Raw genomic sequence first — 25,400 nt, forward strand, 5'->3', positions numbered from 1 at the left:
AGAAACTCAGTCCTATAACCACAGAAACTGACTTCTGCCAATAACCCAAATGAGTCAGACAGTGATTTTCCCATAGTCTCCAGAAAAGAAATATAACCTAACAATACCTTGATTTTAGTTTGCTAATGCCCATACTGGACCTCTGACCTACAGAACTATGTTTTTACAGAACTGTTGTCATAAGACACAATGTGTGTGATAACTTGTTATGTCAGTGATGTAGCTTGGATATTCATCCCTTCCGAATCTCATGTCAAAATGTAATTCCCAATGTTGTAGGTGAGGCCAGGTGGAAGGTGATTGGATCATGGGGGCAGATCCCTCATACATGACAGCACCATCCCCATGGCAATAAGTGAGTCTCCCTTAGTTAGTTCATGTGAGATCTGGTTGTTTAAAAGAGTATGGTACCTCCCCCTTCTCTCTCGCCCCCTTGCTTGCCACATGACATGCCTGCTCCCACTTCGCCTTCCACTATGAGTGAAAGCTTCCTGAGGCCCCACCAGAAACTGAGGAAATGCTGGCACCATGCTTCCTGTACAGCCTACAGAACCATGAGCAAATTAAACCTCTTTTCTTTATAAATTAACCCTTCTCTAGGTGTTTCTTCATAGTGACGCAAAATGGAACTACAGGCAGCAAAAGAAAATTAATATAATACTAAAGTTTTTTTCTGTGTCTGATACTTCCAATATCTGAAATATTTGTAAGTCTAGATCTTCTGTCATGCTTTCATTAGCTTTCAGTCTATTTTATTTTTTACATTTTATAATTTTTAGATGATTTACTCATTCCCTTAGAACTGTATCTAGGAAATGCCTTGAATTTAGGTTTGCACTACAAAGGATTCCTTTTGCATCCACCCCATGACTGTAACCACTCAAAGGTATCGGATGAGGTTTGTTGGACCACGCAGGTGAATTCTGCCCCCAAAGCTGAGTGAAGGCTACCTTATATTTCTGAATTCTAAGGGCAGATTTGTGTCAACCCAATCAGTGACAAGGTGGGGTTAATTACATTTCTTTGATGTATATTCCCAGTGATAGGTTTATTTCCTGTATAGAACCTGACCCTGTAGAACCTGTTCTTACAGTATTGCCCTTTGGGATCCTGCTCTCTGGGGAGCTTTTCTTTCAGTCTCCAACTTGAGCAAGCCAGGATTTATCTTATATTCCCGCTTGGTACTTGCCTGCATCTCAGGGTCCCTGCTTTCACTTCATCTTTATCCTTTTTGAGTACTTTCTTTTATAGCCCGCTCAGCAAAACATTTAAAAACAAGTTTCTTACAGTCATATTTTAGAGTTTTGCTTTTATAGCCTACCAGAAAGAGGACCCTCAATATAAGCTTTAAAACTATCTCAGTTTATCTTCAAAAACTGAAGTGACTCATTGCATTGCCTGTACATGAGTTCCATTACTTTAAATAAAAAAATTACCAGTGTGATAGCTTTTCCACTCAACTTCTTAATGCATTTAACTAAAGTACCACTACTGGAGGAACTGCTGTGTGAGAAAGTAAGTAGCAGACCACAGGCGCATGTTTCACATTTTAAATCCACACTTCCTAAAAATATATTGATAGTGCCATATGAAGACTCATCTCCAGACAAATGCAGGTCTAAATTCAGAAATTATATTTTCCTTTTGAAGTTTGATAAAGATTCATATTTTCCCTAGTCCTGAACCACCCAGTCAAAATGAGTAATAGCACCCTTTGGGCTTCTGTAGCAGGGGATTACACTATGCTGTAATAATTTGTTTACATATCCGATATTTTTAACTACACTGTGGAAATCTTCAAGAGAGTATCTATTTTTCTTTACTTTTAGCATAAAATTGACAAATTTTATCTACAAGTGAAGATGGTCAGTATAAAGAAAGTCATTGGTAAGAAATTTGTAACTATGTTGTACACATAATTTCCATCTATATTTTATTTACTAATGTTGAGAAAAGGTGTCTTTCATTTTTATAATATTTATCTCAGCATTAATGAATGACATCTCTCAAAACAAATTTCTAGCATAAGAAGAGTTTTCCTTCTTTATTCATCTTTTTGTTTTTTTATTGCCTGATTTACATGTTTCACACAACAATGAGTGAAGGAGTGTTGTGATTCTAAAATACAAGTTGTTTTAAATCATATTTTACCTGAAACATTGTTAATGTAATGATGATAATACCATATGAAAGAAAATGCTTAAGGTAAGAGAAGTCACATTGTCAATAACATATTGAAATCGATGTTTACTAGAGTTGTGTTCTATGTAATTTGCATTATTAAGGGAGTTTGGTGATCAGCCTTTTATCTACTTTACTCACTTTGTAGAACTCAACATTTCAATGTCAAACAAACTAACAAAAAACAAATTCAAAACACACAAAATCTTCTGAGATTTTTGAGTCAGGCATGGGAGGCAAGACTGGCGTTCAGCTTGCATCTTCTCACATATATTTTTAAATCTTACACAGCTATATTTTATTCAAAACTGTTCATCTGATAATTATGTTTAAAATGCCAGCTCTATGTTCTTCTATTTTTATACTAATTCTTTCGGAAAAATCACCCACTCTAAAATCTTTAATAAATATATTCAGGGGAGCTAGGACTCAGTCTTTAACTCTTTTCTTCACTCAACTTTCTATGTCCTATAGAATAAATGAAGTTGAGCTCCCACTGGTACTTTAAAAGCAAAATAAAGACCAAATTCACTTTGTTCTCTAAAAACAGTTTATATTCTTACTTATATTCATTTGAAAACTTCCCTTTTGCTATAGAAGAAACCCCAAAACCAACTTCTCTCCTCTTCTTTATTCCTTTAATCTAATCTATCATAAATACTGTCATATTTATGTCCTTAATGTCTTCTGGCAACAGCATGCACACCCTTCCTCTATTGCCTCTGTTAGGATTAAGGCATCATTTTATACCTTGGAAAAACTAGATCATTCTAGTGTGTCATTTTAATTTTTTTTATTTGGCTACCCCATATAGATTGTGGATTCTTTCACTCAACTATGATATTATAAAATGCAGCCCATTATTTTTCAAGTAGAGAACACTGGAATTAGGGGATCAGTTATGAAGTTGGAGAAATCACTTTCTCTTATCAACAAAATAAGTCCCTACACCTCCATTTACTTGGTTAACACAATTTTCCTAAATTTTCCTCAAATATGCACCATTCCAATTGTCCCTCTAGCAAACTTCAGTGTTAGACAGACCTCAGCTAGTAACTACACTAGAAATGATCCAAAGTGGATATCTACAAATCAGTAATTATGAAATTATAGTTAACTCGAAGATTAAAATATTTTTACTTTTAGCAAAAATTTTCAATTTGTTCTATAGAAGATCAGTTCATTTTAATCCCTGAGAAGTTTTAAATTGTTGCTTTGACCATTATATAAGGTTTTGGCATATTAATAAATTACATTTATAAAATCAGTAAATACATTTAATCTAAAAGGGTTTGACCTTTTTATTATTTTTCAAAGCCTGTTAATGGTTCATATCCAAAACACCATCTTATTCAGCATTATCAACTTCTATTAGAAATTAATACTTCAGGCCGGGCGCGGTGGCTCAAGCCTGTAATCCCAGCACTTTGGGAGGCCGAGACGGGCGGATCACTAGGTCAGGAGATCGAGACCATCCTGGCTAACACGGTGAAACCCCGTCTCTACTAAAAAATACAAAAAACTAGCCGCGCGAGGTGGCGGGCGCCTGTAGTCCCAGCTACTCAGAAGGCTGAGACAGGAGAATGGCCCGAACCCGGGAGGCGGAGCTTGCAGTGAGCTGAGATCCGGCCACTGCACTCCAGCCTGGGCGACAGAGCGAGACTCCGTCTCAAAAAAAAAAAAAAAAAAAAAAAAAAGAAAAAGAAATTAATACTTCAAATAGAACTACAGTACTTTAATATCACTGCCGAATTTGTCCCACTTTATGATGTACAACACTATTATTGGAACTTTTAAAAAATATGTGTGCATATAGATAAATAGGTAATAGGGAATTGTTTCACTCAAATTATTATTATGTAACAAAATTAAACTTCAAAAATTAACAATTTCTCATGTGACAAGACAAAATTACATTCAAGTAGTATTCTAAAAATATTTATTCTCTCAAGATGACTAATAAAAAATTAATAGAAGGAAGAGAACAGAAAGAGGGCATTAAATTGCCAAATCTCAGTTACCTTGATAATTAACATTGCATTCTAAAGGAAAAGCATTATTTTCTCCAGAGAAAATTTGAGATCAGATGCAGAAACTGAAATGTAAACAGGCATTAAATAAATCAATAAGGATCCATTCTGACTATAACAGAGAACAATTGAGAAGACACAGTGTACACACAGAGGCAATTAAATTTAGGGCCTTTTATTCTGTTATATTCACTTGATCATGTTGCTTTTGGGTTTTTATGTCCCAGTTTTTTACTTTGGTGACTCATTTCAACCCAGATATTGGTTAGAAAAAAATTGATTAATGATGAAATTTAATAGGAGGCAGAAATTTAACAATGACTAACTTTCCTGTTAGCCCTTACAAGATAATAAAAAAACAAAATGTGTACCACATTTAAATTTGTTCCTAATACATGGAGAAGAAATATTTGTCTCCCATGGAACCCTTAGGAAAAGAGAGGAAAGTTTACCCAGGGATCTCTGACACATACTCAATGGAGGACTGGGACCAGGATTAATGGCCCAGCCTGAACCGAGATTTAAATTTTCTATTTGAATGATCAAGACAGATGTCCAATGAGACAGAGACCCAAGTGTGAGACTGCAGTGCTATTGTGTCTTCTGGTGGCTTACTTAAAATCTCTCTTCTTCTGATTTCACTCTTTATCTCATCTGAGGCGTTTTGTCCCACAGACATGGTTGTGAGTTCACCTGTTCCTAGCACTTTACCTGTCTGTGCAAATACGGTTTTGAAGGTCTAATATAATCACAGCTTATGTCCCAAGATGCATTATTCTCTTTGCTGATCACTTACATTTCGAGGGTCTTATATTTGTTTTACGTCCAATTTACTTCATCTATTTGGTTCCCATTATTAGCTGCTTATGGATGAGATACCTCTTGCTAACAGAGGTAACTAGTAGTGAGCATGTGATTGCTGTCTAGTGTAAAAGAAAGCCTGATATATTAATGAGTCATATCACCCTTAGAGATTAAAAAAAGATTTTCATCATTTTTGCATAAAATTCTTTTAAAAAGAAAATTCTACCCTTCGGTGTGGGCAGTCATTCCAGGAGCCACAACATACCTTCCTACTCAACAAACCTTGAACCCCCCCCCCAAAAAAAAAAAAAAAAAGAGGCTTTCATAGAGTGCCTGAACCCCTCCTTAAATTAGGCCTCCTCTTTTGATTCATGGATTTTTGAGATGAACCTTGAAATGAGGATTGGTGTTTTTTTTGTTTGCTTGTTTGTTTTTTCTTAGATGGAATCTCACTGTGTTGCCCAGGCTGGCCTCAAACTCCTGTCCTCAAGTGATCCCTCCATGTCATCCTCCTGAGAATAGAGAATTTGACATTTTATTCTCAAACAATGGCACTCTGTATGAAAATATCAGAAATGCAAGTATAAGAAAGACTTTCAAATTTTATTTTATTTTGATAGATAGCATGGGAATCAACTGAAATATTGTAGCTGCCATATTGTAGCTGAAACCATATTGTAGCTGCCCACAGTGTTGTTAACTAAATAACTTATTGATCATTGTCAGACTTTTCTTCTCAAATATTTTGAATTCCTAATGGTCTTAAACTTCAAAGCCTAATCATTCAGATAATTCCTTATTCCTTTTCCCAATTAGGATACATACATGACAAGTTCACCTGTCATCCTCCCAGGATGCCCATCTTAGGTAGACAAACTGAGATACATAGCTTCCCATGATCATCCTGTACAATTATAACAACTTCTTACAATTTTCCTGAACCATGGTTTTCTTTTGGTCTCAGGCTATACTCTTGTACATAAATACTTCAAATGATTTCCAATTACTTCCAATTCTAGTATACTTGCATATGTTGCTTGTTTGACTTTGTCATTGTTTTGGTGTGTGGTACTCCCAGTATTACACGTTCGCAGATAATTTCTTCCATATACCTGTACTGATCAGCCATATCTCCAAAGCAGGTCACTTTTAGATATGGTAGGGCTATGGCCTAGAATAGGGTATAGAAAGAGAACACACTTTGGTCTGAAGGCTTTTCAAGAGAAAGACACATGATCCAGAAGATCTTAGGAATCCTGACTATATTCCAAGCTCAAACTCTTTCAGTTTGCTCCAGAATGACACCTGTTTGGGGAGATTTACTCTTCCAGTGTAAAAGAGTCCTCATAACAATGGCAGAAACAGAAACCAGAATCAGATTGCTTTGAACTGCGCTCATCTATGAAAAGCTTTCATAATTTAGCTAAAATATGTCCTGCCGAACTATGATTATACCTGCACTTTGATATCAATGGCAATGACACTTTTAATATTCAGTTTCTTCTTTTAAAAATAGATTTAACTTCTGTTCTTATTTACATTTAACTTTGAGGACCCTCTATGTTGGATTCCAAAGCATCTCTTAACTGTTTTACAGTCAATAATAGGAAAACATCACTTTCATGGCTTGACTCTAAAGAAACACATTTAAAAGAATGTCTTAAGTGACAGCAATGCTTTTGGAGGCTGTACTTACAATTAAGGTTCAATCCCTGGCCACTGATATTTAGGACTTTGGAAAACTCAATAAAAAATAAATCTCTTAAGGTTTGCTGTTGCTTTTCTTACTCCATAACTAATTATTCCCTTCGCTGTATCCACACATCCAAACGATACCAGACAACTAGCTTTTAAATTATAAGTTTCCTTAGGAGAATTATTTTAAAAGGTAGGTGGAAAAAGGTGAGTAAGGTTAAGTTTTTAACTTGTTTTCAAGAATGACAAGTAGCACACAAAACAAATTGCTAAATAAATTCACACAAACAGATGGCGATATTTGAGAAATGGACTTTTTGAAGAATATTCTGAGTAAATTTGACATATTTTACTTAATGAACTCAATCTTTACAATACTATTAATTAAGAAACTATTATTTACTAAGATATGTACATAATTATCAAAAATCCTTAAAAAAATAAAGATTATTTATTTTGCTTTCAGAATGTGGAAACTAAAGTCTATCCCAAAATTATACAGCTAGTATTTGAATAAGACAATATCTATCTGACTCTGTTCATATTTTTCCATAACAATATGCTGCCTAATTTTAGTCATTTTTCCATATGACAATTAAAGGTTTCAACTACTTGCTATAATGAACAAAGTAGACCCTCATAGAATTTCCTATCATCAAAAATAGTTTCAAACAGGAAACTAACTCAGCCACCTATCATCAAATAACATGGCTCTTCTAAAACTACTAAATGGACTTTTCCCCACTATTATATTTTAATGACAAAACAATTAGTTGTTGAAAGCCACTTTCTTATAGGAAATATTTTCTATGCAGTTTCAATAAATATCTGGCAAAAATGAGCAAGTTGTTTTGTCTTAGTTTTTTTTTGGTTAGTTTTGTTTTGTTTTTTAAAATAAAACCTGAGGGACTGTTCCCAGCATGCTATAATTAGATTTGTGTTCATCCATAAAATTTGAAAGGCAAAATAAGACTCACTATTCTCCAGATTAATATAATATTTTTGTCTGTTTGTAGAATTGAGCAAAATGGAAAGTCAAGTGAACCGGTATTTTTAAATGGATAAAAAATCAGGGGTTAACAAATATTTTGCATAAAGGCCCAGATAAATATTTCATTCTTTGCGGACCATATGGTCTCTGTGACAACTACTCAATTCTGCCCTTGTATCAGGAATCAGATTGTATCAGGAAAGCAGCCTAGACTGTATATAAATGAATGCACGTGGCTATGTTCCAATAAAACTTTATTTACAAAAACAGTACAGGGGTTGGATATAGTCCATGGCCTGTGCTTTGCTGACCCCTGAAATAGGAGAACAATAAAATATGATGATAACAAGGAAATGGTGAGGCCAAGATACTTTTTTATAGTTTGGTAATAAGGCTTCACATAGTTTTGTCCAACATTCAGGTACAATTAAATTCCAGGCTACATCTTGAGTTATTAAAAAAATAGGATGACTTTTCCTCTGGTTCTTTTGAAACGACCTCAAATAAATATTCCTGAAGACACAATGTTTAATGATTTGTAGTGAAATGTTAAAACCAACAGTGTTTTCATTGCCGCTTTACATTAGCGTAAGGACTTCCACAATCTGGTATCTTGTCATGACGTGCTTTTGAGGCAGCAGACTGAGAACATCTACAGGTAAATTTGAGGTTGCTTATTACTTATATATATTTCCATATTTCCCCTTCCCAAAGACTGACTGAAAGAGACAGTGTTATCAGTCATGCCATAGGTGATGAATCTGAAGCTCAAAGTAGTTAAGTATATTACCAAGGTTAAGCTACTAAACAGTTGGACCAGGATTTGAAAAGCACAGCATTACGCAGAGCTACCATGTGCACTTATGCGGTTTATGCACCCCTTAGAACACGACATATCACAGCATAGACCATGCAGATTTGTATATTTATTCCAGACTTTTTCCCATAGATGGCAGTAAAATATATTTTTCTTAAAAAATTTACATTGTGACTTTTTAAAATAGAAGGATGTATATTACAGAAGGAATCTTTTTCTAATTCACAGCAATATGCCATATGTGATAGTATTCATTCTGTGCTGACCCTGAAGACTTGTTCTTTTATGTTATGCTAAACTCTGTGCCAGGAGGGTCGCCTAGGTATTACCAACGAGTAAGGTCTTGAGGAAATGCTGTGTTCTCAGACAGCATATGTAACATTAGCCTTTCGCTTCCTTTAAGTCCTAGGAAGAGCTTATTACTATATACACAGAAAAAGGTTTCATAGATATAAAAAAAAAATTTCAAGATAGAATTGGTAAGACTTGGAACTGATTGGATATAGAGAATTTAAAAAACCATAGTAATTAGATACCGTGACTATTCTAGCATGGTTGACTAGATGTATGGATATACTATTACTTGATATTGGAGATAGAGTCTGGAGAAAGATGATTTTCACTTTAAGGTTTAGTGAGAAATGTTATATTGAACAAAAAGGAAGTTGAATATATGTACCCAAAGTAAAGAGAGAGGTCAAGGCTAGAGTTAGGGTTTGGGATGCCATTTTTATAGAGGTGTGACAGTTAATGCCAAGAGAATCAGGGGACATAAGTGGGAAGAATTTAAGACTGGGAGAGGTGGGATACACAAGATAAACAAAAAACAAAATAACACCGTAAAAGTGTGACCAGAGAAAACATATAACATGTTAAAAATAGGGTCACTGAAGCCAAAAACAAAAATTGCTTTAATGAAAAGAGTTTCTTAAGTGTGTTCCCTACTTGATGGAGTTCCAGAAAAATGAGAATTGTAAAGAAAGAACTATAGCTGGCAATTCAAGAGTAACTGGTGAATTCTGCAATGTCACTCTCAACCCAACAGGGAAGTGTTAAAGATGTTGAAATAATACAGAGACTATTCCTTTCTTAAGTCTAAAACTTAGAAGACAGGAAAGGAGGAAGTAGGGATAGAGAAAGATTTTTGTTTGTTTCCTGTTTGTTTTTAAGAATGTAAGCTCATTGGGCATTTTTAAAGTTGGGAATGGATCTGGAAAAAACGAGGAATTCAAAATATAAAAACGAGGCATGAATAATTGACCCCATAGTATTTCACAGAAGAATTACGAGTCACAAATCAATAATGGCTGCAAACGAAATCCTCTCCTGGTTCTATCTTAAAACAAAACAAAAGAAAACAAAAAGTAACTTTATTGATATATAATTTGCATACCCTAAAATTGATCTATTTTAAGTGAGCAATTCAGTGAATTTTGGTTTATTATATAGGCTTTACTTTTATGTGTCTAACTCTTGTTGAGAACTCTTGATCTTATCTGTCTTACAGTGTTGTAGGAATTCTAGACTCAGTAATGAGTCCCAACTGTACACTGATTAGTAGAACACAGAAACTATAATTTGTGGCCCATTTTAAATCAAAAAGAATGGAAATTTAAAACAAAGGAATAATAGAGAAATATCAGTGCTTTGGGCTGCAATAACATTACCATACATCATGTGGAATGAGGCAAATGCCCTAAATAGTTGCTATTGTAACTTTTACAATGGATAATTAATAAGTCACACTGTATAATTCAAACAACTTTTGTTTTATACTATTAAAAATCTATCTATATGTGTAATTGACTCATGAAGTAACTATGCAGTGACAACATACTACTTACACTACGTTTTTGCCTCATATTGATCTCTGGGGCTTGTTTTTGTTTGCTTACTTGTTTTTGGCAATGTTACCCAGCAATGTTTCTAGCATTTCAAGTCACGACTATCTTAGTTATTTGTGTCTAACTTAGGTCTTAATTTATAAGATAAAACTTGCTGGTGCCTACACATAACAAAATTTATTATGTAACTCTTTCTACTGTCTGTCTTTAAACTCATGGATTTATGTATTTGTATGCTTTAGTTTTTGAATGCTGATTTCTAGACTTAAAGTATGTTCATATTTTACTTGTGATTAGGAGAAATGATTTCTCAAATGAAGTAAAAAGTAAACAGAAAAAAGATAAACCGTGGCCTAGTCATAATATGCCTACATATGTTATTCCCTACTAGGATATCAGGCTTAGATATGTAATCAAAGAGACACTTATTTAGTACCCAAAATATAATGGAAAAAAAAATTATAGAACTAAAGATAAACTACCTACCCAAGTTTCTAGGCTTCTAGGTAATTATACCTCATACCTAAAAATTTTTCCAAATTAGTATCTACCAAAGGAAATATACATTACATTATATATAATTCATTTATATTAAAGAAACATGCATTATATTTAAAAACATTTAATTGCAGTCTTCATTTAAATATGTTAGTTTCCTTCCAAATACAGCATCTACAGTTATTTTTAAAAACTCTCCTCCATATAGTAGATCAAGAAAAATAACCACTTTCCTATTAAACATTAGAAAGAACAATAAAGAGGGGATAGCTGATGGGTACAAAAATATAGTAAGAGAGAAGGAATAAGATCTGGTGTTCAGTAGCAAAAACGGGTGACCATGATTAATAATAATTTACTGTACATTTTAAATTAAGCTGATAAATACTTGACAAGATGGATACCTCTATTATCCTTATTTAATCATTACATATGGTATACTTGTATCAAAGTATTACATGTACCTTATAAATATGTACAAGTATTATTTAATACTAATAAAAAATTTAAAAAGACTTAGTTGCTCTAATTTCTCAAATATTTTAGTAAACTTTGGTTTTAAAAAACTGGAAAAAGGTAACAAAACAAAACAAAAAGACCAAAAGTAGAAGACTAAAAGCAGAATTTAAATGCTCTCTTAGTGCAGGAAGATTCAATAATAGCTAAATTATATATTGAGATGAGAGTTAAGCATGTGATTTCTGTAGTTATTCATGAAATTACACTGGAGAGGAAGCAGTGGAATGCATTACAAAGCAGACTTTATCACATTGAGTTTATTTATTTGTTAAAATAGTCATGAAAGTTGACAATCACCATTAGCTTTTCTCTCCTTGGAGGAGACTCTCACCAGATCACATATATTTTCTATAATCATTCTTCAAATATGTGCTGTCTTGTGAGATTACAAATTTCCCTCTCATGAATAATTGAACTACTGATAGATCAATGTCTTCCCTTAAACATTCAGAAATGAATCCAGTCTCTGAAATTCTCTTTAGACATCACAATCATGACTGCCTTCCTTAGAGTGCCTTTCCAACAACAAAAACCCCGCACTACTTGGCAACCTTCTGAGCTCTTTCAAATATGAGGCTCGTTCCTTTTGCCATCAATCCTCACTTATAGATCTTAATTTTGAAAAAAAAAAATATGGCAGTCTTCAATTTGTTTTGAGCTTCTCTCTTCTCTGATGAACTCATCCCACCTGTATCAACCAAGTTATTATCTTATCTTACAGTCTCCCTTGTTTGGAATTACATGTTTTTGCTCATCAGAGTCTGCCTACTTCAGCTTGTTCTGTGCTCCAGATTCCTCAGAGCACTGCAAATACAGTGATAACCAATGAGAACAAGTCAAACACATCTTTTCTGTCGTCGAGCTTAAATTGTAGAGAAAGAAGATGGTAAGTGTGCTGAAAAATAAGTTCCACGAAAATTGCATTTGATGAGATCATATCTGGAGTTCTGTGTCCAATACTAAACATATGCTTCTAACAGTTATATATAATGTAAACTAATGTTTGCTGATACATTGGTTTGGAAATATTTGTGCAAAGTTTGCTTGTTAGAACAGGGATAATAGCTCACATTTGCCAGAAAGTACTTAAAATAGCAACATATATATACTGTTGCTAGTCAGAGGTTAGAAAAACATTGTAAAGTGAGGAATGTTGAGCACTATCATAAAGCTAACATTGTTTTGTTTTGTTTCTGGAAGTCTCTGTAGCTTCCTGCTGCTCACACAGCAAAGATTTAACATATGAAAGTCAATGAAATGTTAACTATGTATATTAAAATCATTTTCTAGGTTTACACATCTATTCTTATATTTTTAAAAATAAATATAGCTTTTGAGAATTTGAAAGGATGGAAAAATGTCTGAATCTTTAGTGTCGTATGGGATGAATGTAAAATTAAAAATGAAATGACTTAACTATCGTTTTCTAAAATGAAAAGTGCCAAGCCAGTCAGAGCAGAAAAGGAGTAGGCTACAGGTTTACATAGAGTGTTTTATCAGCACTTTGTCTCATAAAACAAATCTGGAATTCGGTTGTCTTTAACTCAGGCATTAATTTTTATGGAGTTTAAACTTATTTGAAGGTGTTATTTGACAGAAACATTATTAGAGTCAACACATGGTGGGTATATTGCATGAATTTTTAAAAGAACTGATATATCAACCAAAACAATGTTTATACATATTTGTCTATCAAAGATTGGTTACAAAAGTTTGGAATATATGTATATCCAATGGGTGTGTGTGTGTGTGTGTGTGTGTGTGTGTCACACATAGTGATCATTCATGGAAAGAATATAGGATGACAGACTGATATAAAGAAAATAATTTTAGTTTGCGAGCCTGAGAAATGGTTCTAGCCCAGATTCTAATACTCTCTAAATGTGATTCAAATTCAACAAGCTCTCACAAGCCTCAATCTTTTCTCTAATTGTAGCAGAATTAAATTTATATCTAATGTATTATATATACACACACACACGATATGTATACACACACACGATATATATATTATTTATATCACGATATATACATATTATTTATATAGATATATATATACACATGATATATATACTTCTTTCCCACTTAGCTTGAGACAGTGCATTTTACTTCCACTTCCCTTAGAAATTAACAGCATGTGAAGTGGCAATTTTAATGCAGTCTACAATCTTTTTAGTCTCACTGTCCCTGTGCTAATGAAGCCATTCTTTCTATTACTTAGACAATTACAACTTTTTAGTTAGCCTCCTTTTCCAATTTATCCAGCACATTGATTCCAGAGAAATATTCTTATGTCACAGTCATAATCATCTGATTGTTCTGTTAAGATATTTTCAATGTCTTCCCAACATCAGCTCAATATTCATTTTGAAATTATCAAGGTACAGAATGATACTTACATTTATTTTTCGCAAGCCTAAATATTCAGCTTACAGTATTGAATTATCAGTTAAGAGAAAACATGGCAAAAGTCATACAGGTATAGGTATAAAGTCAATCTTTCAAACCTATAACCCTTGGACAAGTATTAATATCTCCCCTCTATTTTGCTGCTTCTTAGTTTTAATACTAGAATAGATTTTAGTTCTTTATTCTCTGGCTTTAACTTCCCATATTATAATAAAATTCCCCTAGGTAACTTACTATGGAAGTCATCTATTATATTGTGATAAGACACAGTATGTGATGATAAACAAATGAGTGTGATTGCTTCAGTCAAATAAAGTTCATGTTCTTCTTGCTTTTTACTTGTACCACATGGATAAAAAATAATTTATCTTTAAAGCACAAATACTTGAAGGTAATTTAGAAACAACTTTATTCAGAATTATGTGAATAATTCACAATTCCATATAACATCTACATTCTATTATTTTGCAGATGAGAAATAAATATGAGAAAAAATTTATATGAAGGGTTGGAGGTGAAGCCAAAATTAGTATTCCAATATCTGGATAAGCAGATTTCTCCTCCAATAAATTTACTTGACCATATAAAGGTACAAGCATAATTTTCTGAGAAATGTAAGGAGCCAGGAGCCCTGGAGACTTAGATTCTAATCTTCCTCTGCCATTTGCCATGTGTTCTGTCCAAATTGCTATGTGTGTATTTCCCTCAGCATAGCATTAGGGAAGAGGGTACAGGTCAAGACCATTTAAATTGTCTTTTCAACAACAATTAAAAATCTTATGAAATTGATATTATTAAATAATTAGTATTACCAAATAATAATAGATCTCATATTTTAGTTTTTGGACACCTCATAAATACACCACCCACCGTAACCAGTTTTACAACCGGCAGTTCTCCTTGCGTAGTGCCATAGGCAACCCGCAGCCTGTAGGTGCCTATTGCGCTTATTAACGCTGCAGCTCAGCTGCTCACGAAAGCAGCAATACAAATCTTTCCCACTTATTTACATTATCATTGACTAATCCTGAATTGAGGACTTCCTGCATCAGCACAGATTAGATAAATAGTCTTAGGTTTCCTCTGTCTGGGCTGTCTAAATAAGAACATATCCCTCTTAAATATATAGAGTTTCCCATATCTAGCAGAATATTTGCAAGAACAACATTATAAAAGAAATAAATAACACTAGACATTGACTTTATTTTACTTGAAAATTAAGCTTCTCAGCAAATTATCCTAAACCCAAAGTAAAAAATATACATAGTGACCATTCATGGAAAGAATACAGGATGACAGACTGATACAAAGAAAGTAATTTTAGTTCGCGAGCCTGAGAAATGGTTCGAGCCCAAATTCTAATACTATCTGAGTGATTCTAATTCAACAAGCTTTCACAATCTTTTCTCTAATTGTAACAGAATCAAATTTATGTCTAATGTGATTTATTATTAGAATATTCTAAGAGTTTCATGAGATCCTATTGAATTTCTTTCCTGGGTTTCTCTTAGAGCAGGCTTCTTTAGTACATGGACAAACTATATTATGAACAAATGAAAATGCACTGAGGTTTCTGACTCAATAAGCAAAGCAAGATGCAGCTCGTAGGATTGCAAAACAATGAATTAAAATTGAAACACTAAAAAGGGAGTTTCCACCTCATTAGTTTCATAATGCACCCGCCCCTGCTTATTTCACTGTCACTAGTAAAATGTAATCGCTTCATATTTTATATTTATTATTTTGCATATACCATGTGCTTTAGACTATCCAATAAAGTTCACGTAACAGAAAAAGCATTAATCAAGCCAGGCCAGTCTCAGTCTCTTGCACAATCTCTGACCATCCCCTCTTTATACACACATTTCAGAAATATTTGTGATTATATTTTTGTTAATGGTATATTATATCTTAAGCTTTATATATTCCTTATATGGCATCTAGACTCTAAAATTCCTATTTGAACCCAATATGTGAATTGGTATAAGCTACATATACACCCTTTACTAATTCTTTTCATGGCTTCAATACCTAAAGCAATGAAAATACACACATTCACACACATGCACATATATATACATGCATACATACAAAAAATCTAATGGCTGTATTTTAACAAAAGTTTATCATAGAAATGTTCTGATTCCATTTCTACATGCTTTATTACTGCAAATTTTATTATTCTAGTGCTAGTTTTGTTTCCAGTTCCAGATAATATTGCACCTAAGTTGTCTCTTTAGAAAAGAATCAAAGAGATTTTAATGATTTCCTTCGAAATTTTTCTGAACGCAACCCTGGGCCTGAAGGCTGTTCTTTTTCTGGATCACTGATTTGGTGAATGCCTCTCCAGAATAACTGAGGTTACAAAGACTGCCAATTTGTTCTCCAAGGAACCCTCTTTCCAGGTAACAGTGGCATACTTTGAGGTGCTAAAAAAATTGATTGCTTTATAAGGAGGGATTTGGTAGTATTTAACAAAATACAAAGCTTGGCATGGCTAAGGCTATAGAGCTCCTCCAATCTCAATAGGGTTACAGCTTTTGTTTCACTACCTGTCAAAAGAACACTGTACCTGAGTGCAAAACAACCTAGCAGAACTCTCTTCTCACTTCTCCGCAACAGAGTTCGTAGGCCCTTAGGTCTTCTCCTCTCAACATATGGTTCCCGTTTTTTCTTTTTAATAACGTTATGTTAGAGATATTTACACATAACTAATTAAATAGTGGGCCAAGGATGAAACCTTTGCTAGGGGTATATTTCTATAAATATTACAGTTTATTATTGCCTTTAAAATATCTAAACAGCAGAGGGCCAGGACCAGGATGAAACAATAAGGCACTTGCCTCAGGTGAAAAATTTAAGGGAACTCCAAAAAAATCTGTACTAAAGATAAATAATATTTTAGTGCAATATCCTAAAGCAGCAAAATTGATGCAAAAATTCATGATGAACAAAATACAAAAATTTTAAATGAAGACAAGTTCCTATGTACTGTATCTAGCTAAATAAGCCCTCACATTGCTGGTTGTTTCCTCTTACACTGGGTTAGCTGAAACATACTACAGTTCCGTTTATAAATGTCAGAATAAATAACATTAAACTCCAAATCTATAATGTATTTATTTTTTTCTCCTGTATAAATTGAATTTTAATTGTTGGCCATGGACAAACACAAGATGCACTTTATAGTCTGCTCTTGTTTCCAAAATAATTACAATTGGCTATTTTATTTAATAACATTAACATCATGTTTATCAGAAGGTTGAATTTAGTACAATGTTATTCTTCTCTGACTAATAAAAACAAATTGCTCATGTGTTTCAGAAAAAAAAGAGATATTGTTTACAACTACTAAAATTCATCTTCATAGAAATAATCTGCTTATTTTTATGTTTTGTTAAAGCATGTTGAATCTAGGAATGAAAATAACAATAATGAATTCTTTATAATTCCACACAGATGCACTATGGTATGTCTGACTTTGTAATCTGCAATAATGAATTGCCACTAGAAAGCAATGACACCCACTCAGACCTTCTGTAGACCTGCTTTGGGATGACTGGTTCAGTGGATCACCACAGCACATTGTTTTGGGGATACCACCAGAGTTTGAAAGAACATGTAAACATGCATGTTTATATATGAACATATGCAATAACATAAAAAGATTCTTATGTATAATAAAATAAAAATAAATAGTCCCTGATTGCACATAAGAATAAAGTTATTAATTATTGAAAATTTGAGAAAATGTACACAAGGGACTCACTAGAGATTATTTCTTGCTCAAACTCCTCTTCCTTGTCTGTTTCTCACTTTGCATTCAGAGAAGGAAGCCTTTCAACTGACCTAATGAAAACATTGTTGTAAAACGGAGAGGCCAACCTGTGTGCAGTTGCAATTCAGCCAGAAAGAATGCTAATTCTTGGCTTCAGTATGTTGTTTAAAAGAATTATTCAGGCTTTTCTGTGGCATGGAACATGGTGATCAGCCAGGAACTGTTAGAGATGAAAATAGCCTTGCTTTGTTATAACCCAAAAAGTGTAGTACTATTTCAGTTTCATACAAGATGCTAACCTGTGCCTAGTTGAGAAAAAGACGGAGAGTTAAGAGAAGATGGATCATGTCTTGCCCATTTTCTATACAGGATATGATTTCCTAATTAGTGTATGCTTATAAGGTATTTGTAAAAGCAGTACAAACAAGTGCTTTAACAAAAGGACTAAATGGCTTTGAAATTGCCCAGATATGGACAATATGTACTACTTAACCTTCAGATCTCCCCTTAAATTCCTCCATCAGGGAACTCTTTCCTGACCTTCGCTCAAGATTTAAGTTTCCATTAATATGAAGATTTCAAGCTCATTTTATTTGCCTGCTGTCTTAGTCCACTTGGCATTGCCATAAAGGTGGCTGGGTAATTTATAAAGAGGCTGGGTCATTTATAAAGAAAAGAAGTTTATATGGTTCACAGTTTTGCAGGTTATACAAGAAGCCTGGCACTAGCGTTAGATTCTGGTCAGGGCCTCAGAAGACCTTTCATCATGGCAAAGGGGCTGCAGATTTGTCACATGGCTAGAAAGAGAGGAAGAGAAGTGGAGATGGGCACTGTGCTCTTTTAAACAACCTGCTCTCACATGAACTAACAGAGTGAGCATTCAGTTACTACCACAGGGAGGGCACCAAGCCATTCATGAGGGCTCCTGCCCGATGACCCATATACCTCCCACCAGGCCCCACCTCCAATATCGGGGACCACATTTCAACAGGAGATTTGGAGGGGACAGATATTCAAACTATATTTTAACTTCAGAGCACCCATTTCACTTTTTAATTACATGCTTTCATTATTATTATTTACTCAATTCCTGTCTTAGCCACTGTAATGTAAGCCACAAAAGAAAAGGGGCCATGTATAATTTACTCATCATTTTATCTGTGGTGTCTGCACACAGTATAGCACAAAGCAGGGTCTCAGCCAGTTCTTACGCATGAGTGAAGATTCAAACCCAGCTGCTAGGACACAAGTCCTTTCCTTCTTTTACTATTCTATGCAGTAGAACATTTATCCTCATACATTATGTAGAGACGTTTACCTTTTTGTTTCGTTTTGTTTTGAACTTATGCTCAGTTTTTGTGATAATACATATTAGTCATCTAAAATTTTGTAGATAAGTTTTTGCCTAAATATACTTTTATTTTGGATAAGTTCTGACCATTTCTCTGAATTCTCAAGAACATTTACATTTTAATCTGTTTTCAAAGGTGATGACCTCTATTGTCCATGGACCAATTCCTTGTCTTATCATCATGATTTTTACCCACAGTTAAAGAGTATACCTCGCAGTTCATCACTGATGAAGGTATTTTATAAAATGTCAAAGGTTTGCCCTAAATCCCTCTCGTGGGAGTTTAAGGCTATTTCTACTTTGGAAATTGTACTTGTAAATGGCTATATGAGAGGTGATCTTTGTATATGTGTAACAGTAAAATTCATAATGTTTGTACTTAATATTCCTTTGAAAGAAAATAAAGTCTAGCTTTCTTTAACTATACACTTACTTGTAGTTACCCAGAGATTAATATATTTGAGCCTGATTGTGAATTAAAGAGGAACAAAAAATATACAGTCTGGAACGTAAAGACCTTGTGATGTCTGTGCTAGTGAATATGTATTGTAGAAGTGTCCCTAACAAAAGCAGAGAAATCAGTTATCCTGCATTGCCATTCAGCTTAAATTAGGATGCTGGTATTAATTTGAGAGTTTAATTAAGCTTAGAAGTTTAGCCTAGTCTAAAATAACATTTTAATTTCTCTATGATTCTAGCCTTTGATGATTGTTCACTGAAGACAAAAACAGCCCTCAAAATCCAAGTGAACAGTAAAACAGGCAAACAAAAAACCCTCTAACTATGGAGAAAAATATGTTAAATTTAATATAATACAAATAAAATAATTAAAATATACTCATACAATCACCTGCTACCAACCAGTAGTTTGTTTTAAAAAGCTTACCTTTTAAAGTATTTAAGCTGATCTATCTAAGAAATAAAATAAACCCAAAATAAACCCACATGTCCAGAACCAAACTGAGAACCAGGAATCAAAACTGACTGAATCATATATTTAAAAATAGTTTACTAAAACTTTTCAAGAAAAAAAAAAAAGAAAACTGCAGATTAAAGAATAGAAGTGCTCCAGTGAATATTGGGAGAACAAATCTTATTATAATTTCCCAAGTCTAGGATGCTTTAAAAAGATACCCACTACTAGTTTATAAGAACATTAAATGCTGCCTAACTACAAAGAAGTGTTACTACACAAAATTACAGAGTATATTTTTCTAAAGATTGGTATAGATGAAAAATATTTTAAAATTTGAGCTCTTTAGATAAATCTGTTGACAACTCCATAGTATATGAATTAAGTCAGTGTTTTCCAAACTGTAATTCTGTAAGCTTTATCATGTTGATTTACAAATAGATTACCTATGAAATGCATTTGTGAAATGCTACATGTATGATAATCTTCCCTGAAGATTATAATGCACATTTCCGGAAAACCTAGTTAGTTTGACTAATCCATTTTTCTGAATTTATTTGACAGAGTAATTATTTTTCCAAGGGAACAATTCAGTGTTCTGGAGCATATCATATAAAATTAAATTAAATTACGGGAACACAGGTAATATGGACTACATCCTTGGCCTTTATGATATCAAAGTGGAAGTATGTGTGTGTGTGTGTGTGTGTGTATTATTTTAAAAGACCAACAATCTAAGTATGAACTATTTATTTTTTGAAGTTGTCACCTATAAGAGGATAAAAAAAAATACAGTTCAGGGTGTGAGCTACCAACTAGACTTATTAAATATAATTTGTTTTGTATTTTTTCATTGAACCATGTAAATATTTGGGGTAATTAGAAAATAAAATGCAATTTTCAATAAAAAGCTTTTAAAAATCACAAAATAAAATGAAATAAATAGATCAAAATGTGTATCCAGTCGCTGGTATAGCCACACTGTGAACAGCAATTCCAAGTGATTTTAAAACACGATAATTTATACACACCTAGTGAGCTATAAACTAAGGAACTGCAAAAGAACTGCAAAAAAAAAAAAAATTAACTGCTGTCAATAATAATAATGGTGGCAGCAGTGTTTGTATTGTAGATACTCCTGTGTGTTTTTTACAGGATAAAACAAATATCACAAACAAATTTTGTGATATAATTTTATCATCTCTTGTTTTCATGGGATGCTTGACATGGAAGAAGGATGTACAAATGTAAGATAGAAGTGATTAAAAATTCCAATGGTAAAAGTCAGTATGAACTGAAAATATATTTTATATTCAAAATGAAAACAGAACGTATTTCCCATACTGTCAACCAAAAAAAAGCAAAAACCAAAACAAACCCAGCTTGGTAGCAATAAAATCCCCTGGCACCCAGATTAAAGGCTTGCAATACTAATGCAATCAGAACTTGGAGGAGTGTTTGATTCCAGATCTAAGGTGTTAAAGTATGTCCCCGACCAACAGGCAAAATGGACCCCCGTGGCTAACTGAGATGTTGACATTTAAGACAGAACCTGGTATCCATAGCTGGGTAAGGGAGTGGTCACCTACTCTGTATTCTCAGAAGGATATTATAAAAGTATCACAGGACCTTCCTTTCTACAATAAAGTCAAATCAGTCCCTGTTGTAGGTGCCAAGATAAATTGTTGCCTGATTCCCTCCCCAGTCCCGCAGCGGCTTTTTGAAAAAAAAAAAAAATATATCTGGGCTAAGTGAGGTGGCTCATGCCTGTAATCCCAGCACACTGGGAGGCCGAGGTGGGCAGATTTCTTGAGCCCAGGAGTTCAAGACCAGTCTGGGCAACACAGCAAGATCACGTCTCCACAAAAAAATAGAAAGAAAGAAAGAGAAAAAATAAAAGCAAAAGAAAAAAAACCTAACAGAGACCTCTGGTTTTGGGTTTGGAAACCAACCAATCAGAGCTCCCCTGACCCAGCCAATCAGGGCTCAGTTCTATCAACCAATCAGAACTAAGCAAGCTTCAATCCTCCATGTGTATAAACAAACCTTATTGGGAAGCTGAGCAGGAACTTTTGCTATAAAACCTGAATCCTTGGCCAGGCATGGTGGCTCATGTCTGTAATCCCAGCACTTTGGGAGGCCAAGGCAAATGGATCACTTAAGGTCAGGAATTCGAGACTAGCCTGACCAACATGGTGAAACCCCCGTCTCTACTAAAAATACAAAATTAGCCAGGCGTGGTGATGCACACCTGTAATCCCAGCTACTTGGGAGGCTGAGGCAGGAGAATAGCTTTAATTGGGAGGCGGAGGTTGCAGTGAGCCAAGGTCGCACCATCGCACTCCATCCTGGGCAACAAGAGTGACACTCCGTCTCAAAATATATATATATATGTGTGTGTGTGTGTGTGTGTGTGTGTGTGTGTGTGTGTGTGTGTGTATACACATATATAAATAAAACCTGAATGCTCTCTTTGTTGTCTGGAATGTACTTTCATTACAAGAAGGCTGTGTCTCCCCTGGTTTGCAAACTCTTCGCTGGAATAAAGTCTCTTTCCTTCAAATTTGTTTTTCGAGAACTTTTGTTCAAAGAGGTAAATTATATACAAGTGGGTGCAGTATAAAAAAAATCAGATTCATCTTGAGTTGATAACTGTTGAAACAACAGTTTCATTCAACACATGGATCATGTATGTGAAGCAGTCCATTATACTCTTTTATCTAGTTTTGTACATACTTGAAGTTTTTCATAATAAAAACAAAATAAAACAAAAACAGATTACACAGTCTGCTGGGATACAAAATATTACAATGTGGAGTGTCCATAAATGTTTCAAAATCTACAGAAGACACAATTTTTAGGCAGATATAAAGAACTACATTGTAACAGGAAATTAAATGATAGCCTTTTGCAATTATTGTCTCAGTAATTTTTACTTCAAAAAAGATGCCTATATTTCTTATCTTGGGGTCTTTCACTTGGTAGGTGTTCCATAACTGGTTGAGGAATTTAAAATGGTGGCATATTTCTCTTCACATCTCCTATAAAATTCTCAGAAAGCCAACAAATAAAAAATAAACTTCGTTTGAACTTCAAATATTCTGAATATATAGAAATCAACTACTGTATAAAATATTCATAATACCAGAGGCTTAAAAAGGTAAATTATTAGAAACATTAAATCACTGATGTGATTACAGAATGGCACTTTATAAAACTAGGGCAGCAACAATTAGAATCATACTAGATAATAACCATCACAATGTGGAAAGAAATTATTTTTCTAAGGCACCAAATTAAAGTATAAGAAGATGAATAACACATATTTGGTCCATTAAAGAGAAAAGGAGGAGACAGATTTACATTTGTCATCTTAATTAATCCTTGACAACACCAAGGGCTCATTCTACTACACCATGCTATTTCAAGTTTTCTATATATAAACTAAATAGCATGTTAATTACCTAATATGTCTGCTTATTGTCAAGTCATAAGAAAATAAATTTATTTATAGTACTTTGTATTTAGCACGAAAATATAAAGATATTTGATTATTTTAATAAAGAAAGACTAAGTTAAGATAGATAAATGGTTTTATTTTTTTCTTACTAATGAGATTTTCATTTCATACTTAGCCTGGTTTCTAAACGAATGTGCAAAGAATTCTAAAAGAATGTCATAGTGAGGGGAGCAACAACGTTATCCTTGTGTGGCAAAACTCTATGGTAGGTTATCATTGGCTGAGCAAAACAGCATAGTGGAAGCTGAAACCAATACATCAAAAGATAACCGTACTTCAAGTTCATTAACCCAGTGGTGAGAATTGCTTGAAGTAATAACTGACAATATCTGTGAGTCCTAACTCTGATAACTAAACTATCACAAAGCAAGCCTTACCTTTATACTTTATTTCTTCCTATATTCTTATTCACATTTCTTGAGGAAAGGGTCAATAATAGGAATTCTTATAAGAATGAATGCTCTGAGCTGGAGGATGCTTTAAAAAGTATATTTGGACTCTGAAAGAAGTCACAGGGATGTGGAAGATAATATTTCATCTATGAAATAGACTGAAAGTTTTTGTCCTTCCCAAACTCAAATATTGAAACCCTCGCCCCCAGTGTGATGGCATTAGGAGGTGGGGCCTTTGGAAAATAACCATGGGAGTAGATCGTGGGAGTAGAAATCCCATGATGGGATTAATACACTTAGAAGGAGAGAAAGAGACCAGAGTTCACTCTTTCTTTGCCATATGAGGTTACAGCAAGAAGGCTGGCATTTGCAAACCAGAAAGAGGGTCCTCATTGGGAACTGCATTATTGTTTAAGCCACCCAGTATACGGCATTTTATTATTGCATCCCAAGCTGACCAAGATGCCCTATAAATATTCATTCGTTCAATCAAAAACTAATTATTGACTGCTTACTATGTGGTAGTAATCATAAGTCTGGGAACTAGCCACACAAAACGACTAGCAAAACTGTTCTCAAAATACGTCCCCTAAGAAGGACTGACCAGTATATAAAAACAAATAAATTAACAAGATAGTTTCAGTTAGTTATAAGTGCTGTTAAAATATAAAGCAAGCAACAAAGCAAAGAATGACTTGAGGGACTACTTCAAACTGGATGATGAGGCAAAGCCTCTTGGAGGTGACATGTGAACAAAGAACTAATTAATAAAGAGGAGCAAACTATTTGTGAGATCTACGGGAAAGCATTCTAGGCCCAGGCAACACCTAGTGCAAATGCCTTTCCTAACAACCCTCAGCTTTGAAACGTATGGCCTTTGACGGTACCATCCAGTACCGCTTCTTGTTGCAGTTATCTACTCATTTCTCAGACATCTTTGCCCACTGTCACAATCTCCAATGCTAATTTTATTGTAATTTTTGGCAATTCCAATATCTATACACATAGCTCCTTTGAAACACGGATCTTTTAGTTTATTGACTTCCTCTCATTTGGTAATTTTCTCATCCATGCTACTGCAGCTCCTCTGGTTATACCAATGAGGACACTCGCTTTCTAATCTCAATTTCTAGCACTGCACTCTCTGACTATGGCCTTCTTTCTTCCCAGATCACTTGCTCTAAGTTCCTTAACTCCACCAGTTCTACCACACCAGGACCTACAAACCATGGATCCCACCACCTGCTCCCTCACCCCCAACTCACGCTCTTACTACTTTCTTTATTTGGCTTGAATTTCATGACACATTACAAAAATCATTACATTATGTAAAACTCCCTTGCTCCTCTCCTGCTTCACTGTATTCTTGACTGGATCCAACCCTAGTTAAAATCAGTTACACCTAGTTTCTGTGCTTGCAACTATGTATCTAGATGTGGCTAGGAAAACAAAACACACCATATAATCATACAGAATGTTTTCACTTTACGTTTATGAACAATTTCCTGAAATTGAACAATCCCCTTACATTTATGAATAATCCCCAATAAACCAAACCATTCATGCTCCCATTCTTCTAGATTACTAGTTCGAACTTACTCTTCTCTCCTTAAGCTATTAATATCCTTTCCCTCAACTCCACCCTTACTAGGCAAGTA

The 25,400-nt window shown here is 34.2% G+C and overlaps 1 protein-coding gene and 1 pseudogene across 2 annotated transcripts in view; both read right to left on the reverse strand.

Annotated features, from left to right (window-relative positions):
* Positions 1-25,400, reverse strand: part of LOC105470139 (contactin 1) — a 388,425-nt gene that overhangs the window by 293,738 nt on the left and 69,287 nt on the right. The gene's annotated exons all lie outside the window — the stretch shown is intronic.
* LOC139356803 (methionine aminopeptidase 1 pseudogene) overlaps positions 1-25,400 on the reverse strand; it is a 93,780-nt pseudogene continuing 68,380 nt past the window's right edge.

Source organism: Macaca nemestrina, chromosome 10, assembly GCF_043159975.1.
Source record: "Macaca nemestrina isolate mMacNem1 chromosome 10, mMacNem.hap1, whole genome shotgun sequence".
Taxonomy (NCBI): Eukaryota; Metazoa; Chordata; class Mammalia; order Primates; family Cercopithecidae; genus Macaca; species Macaca nemestrina.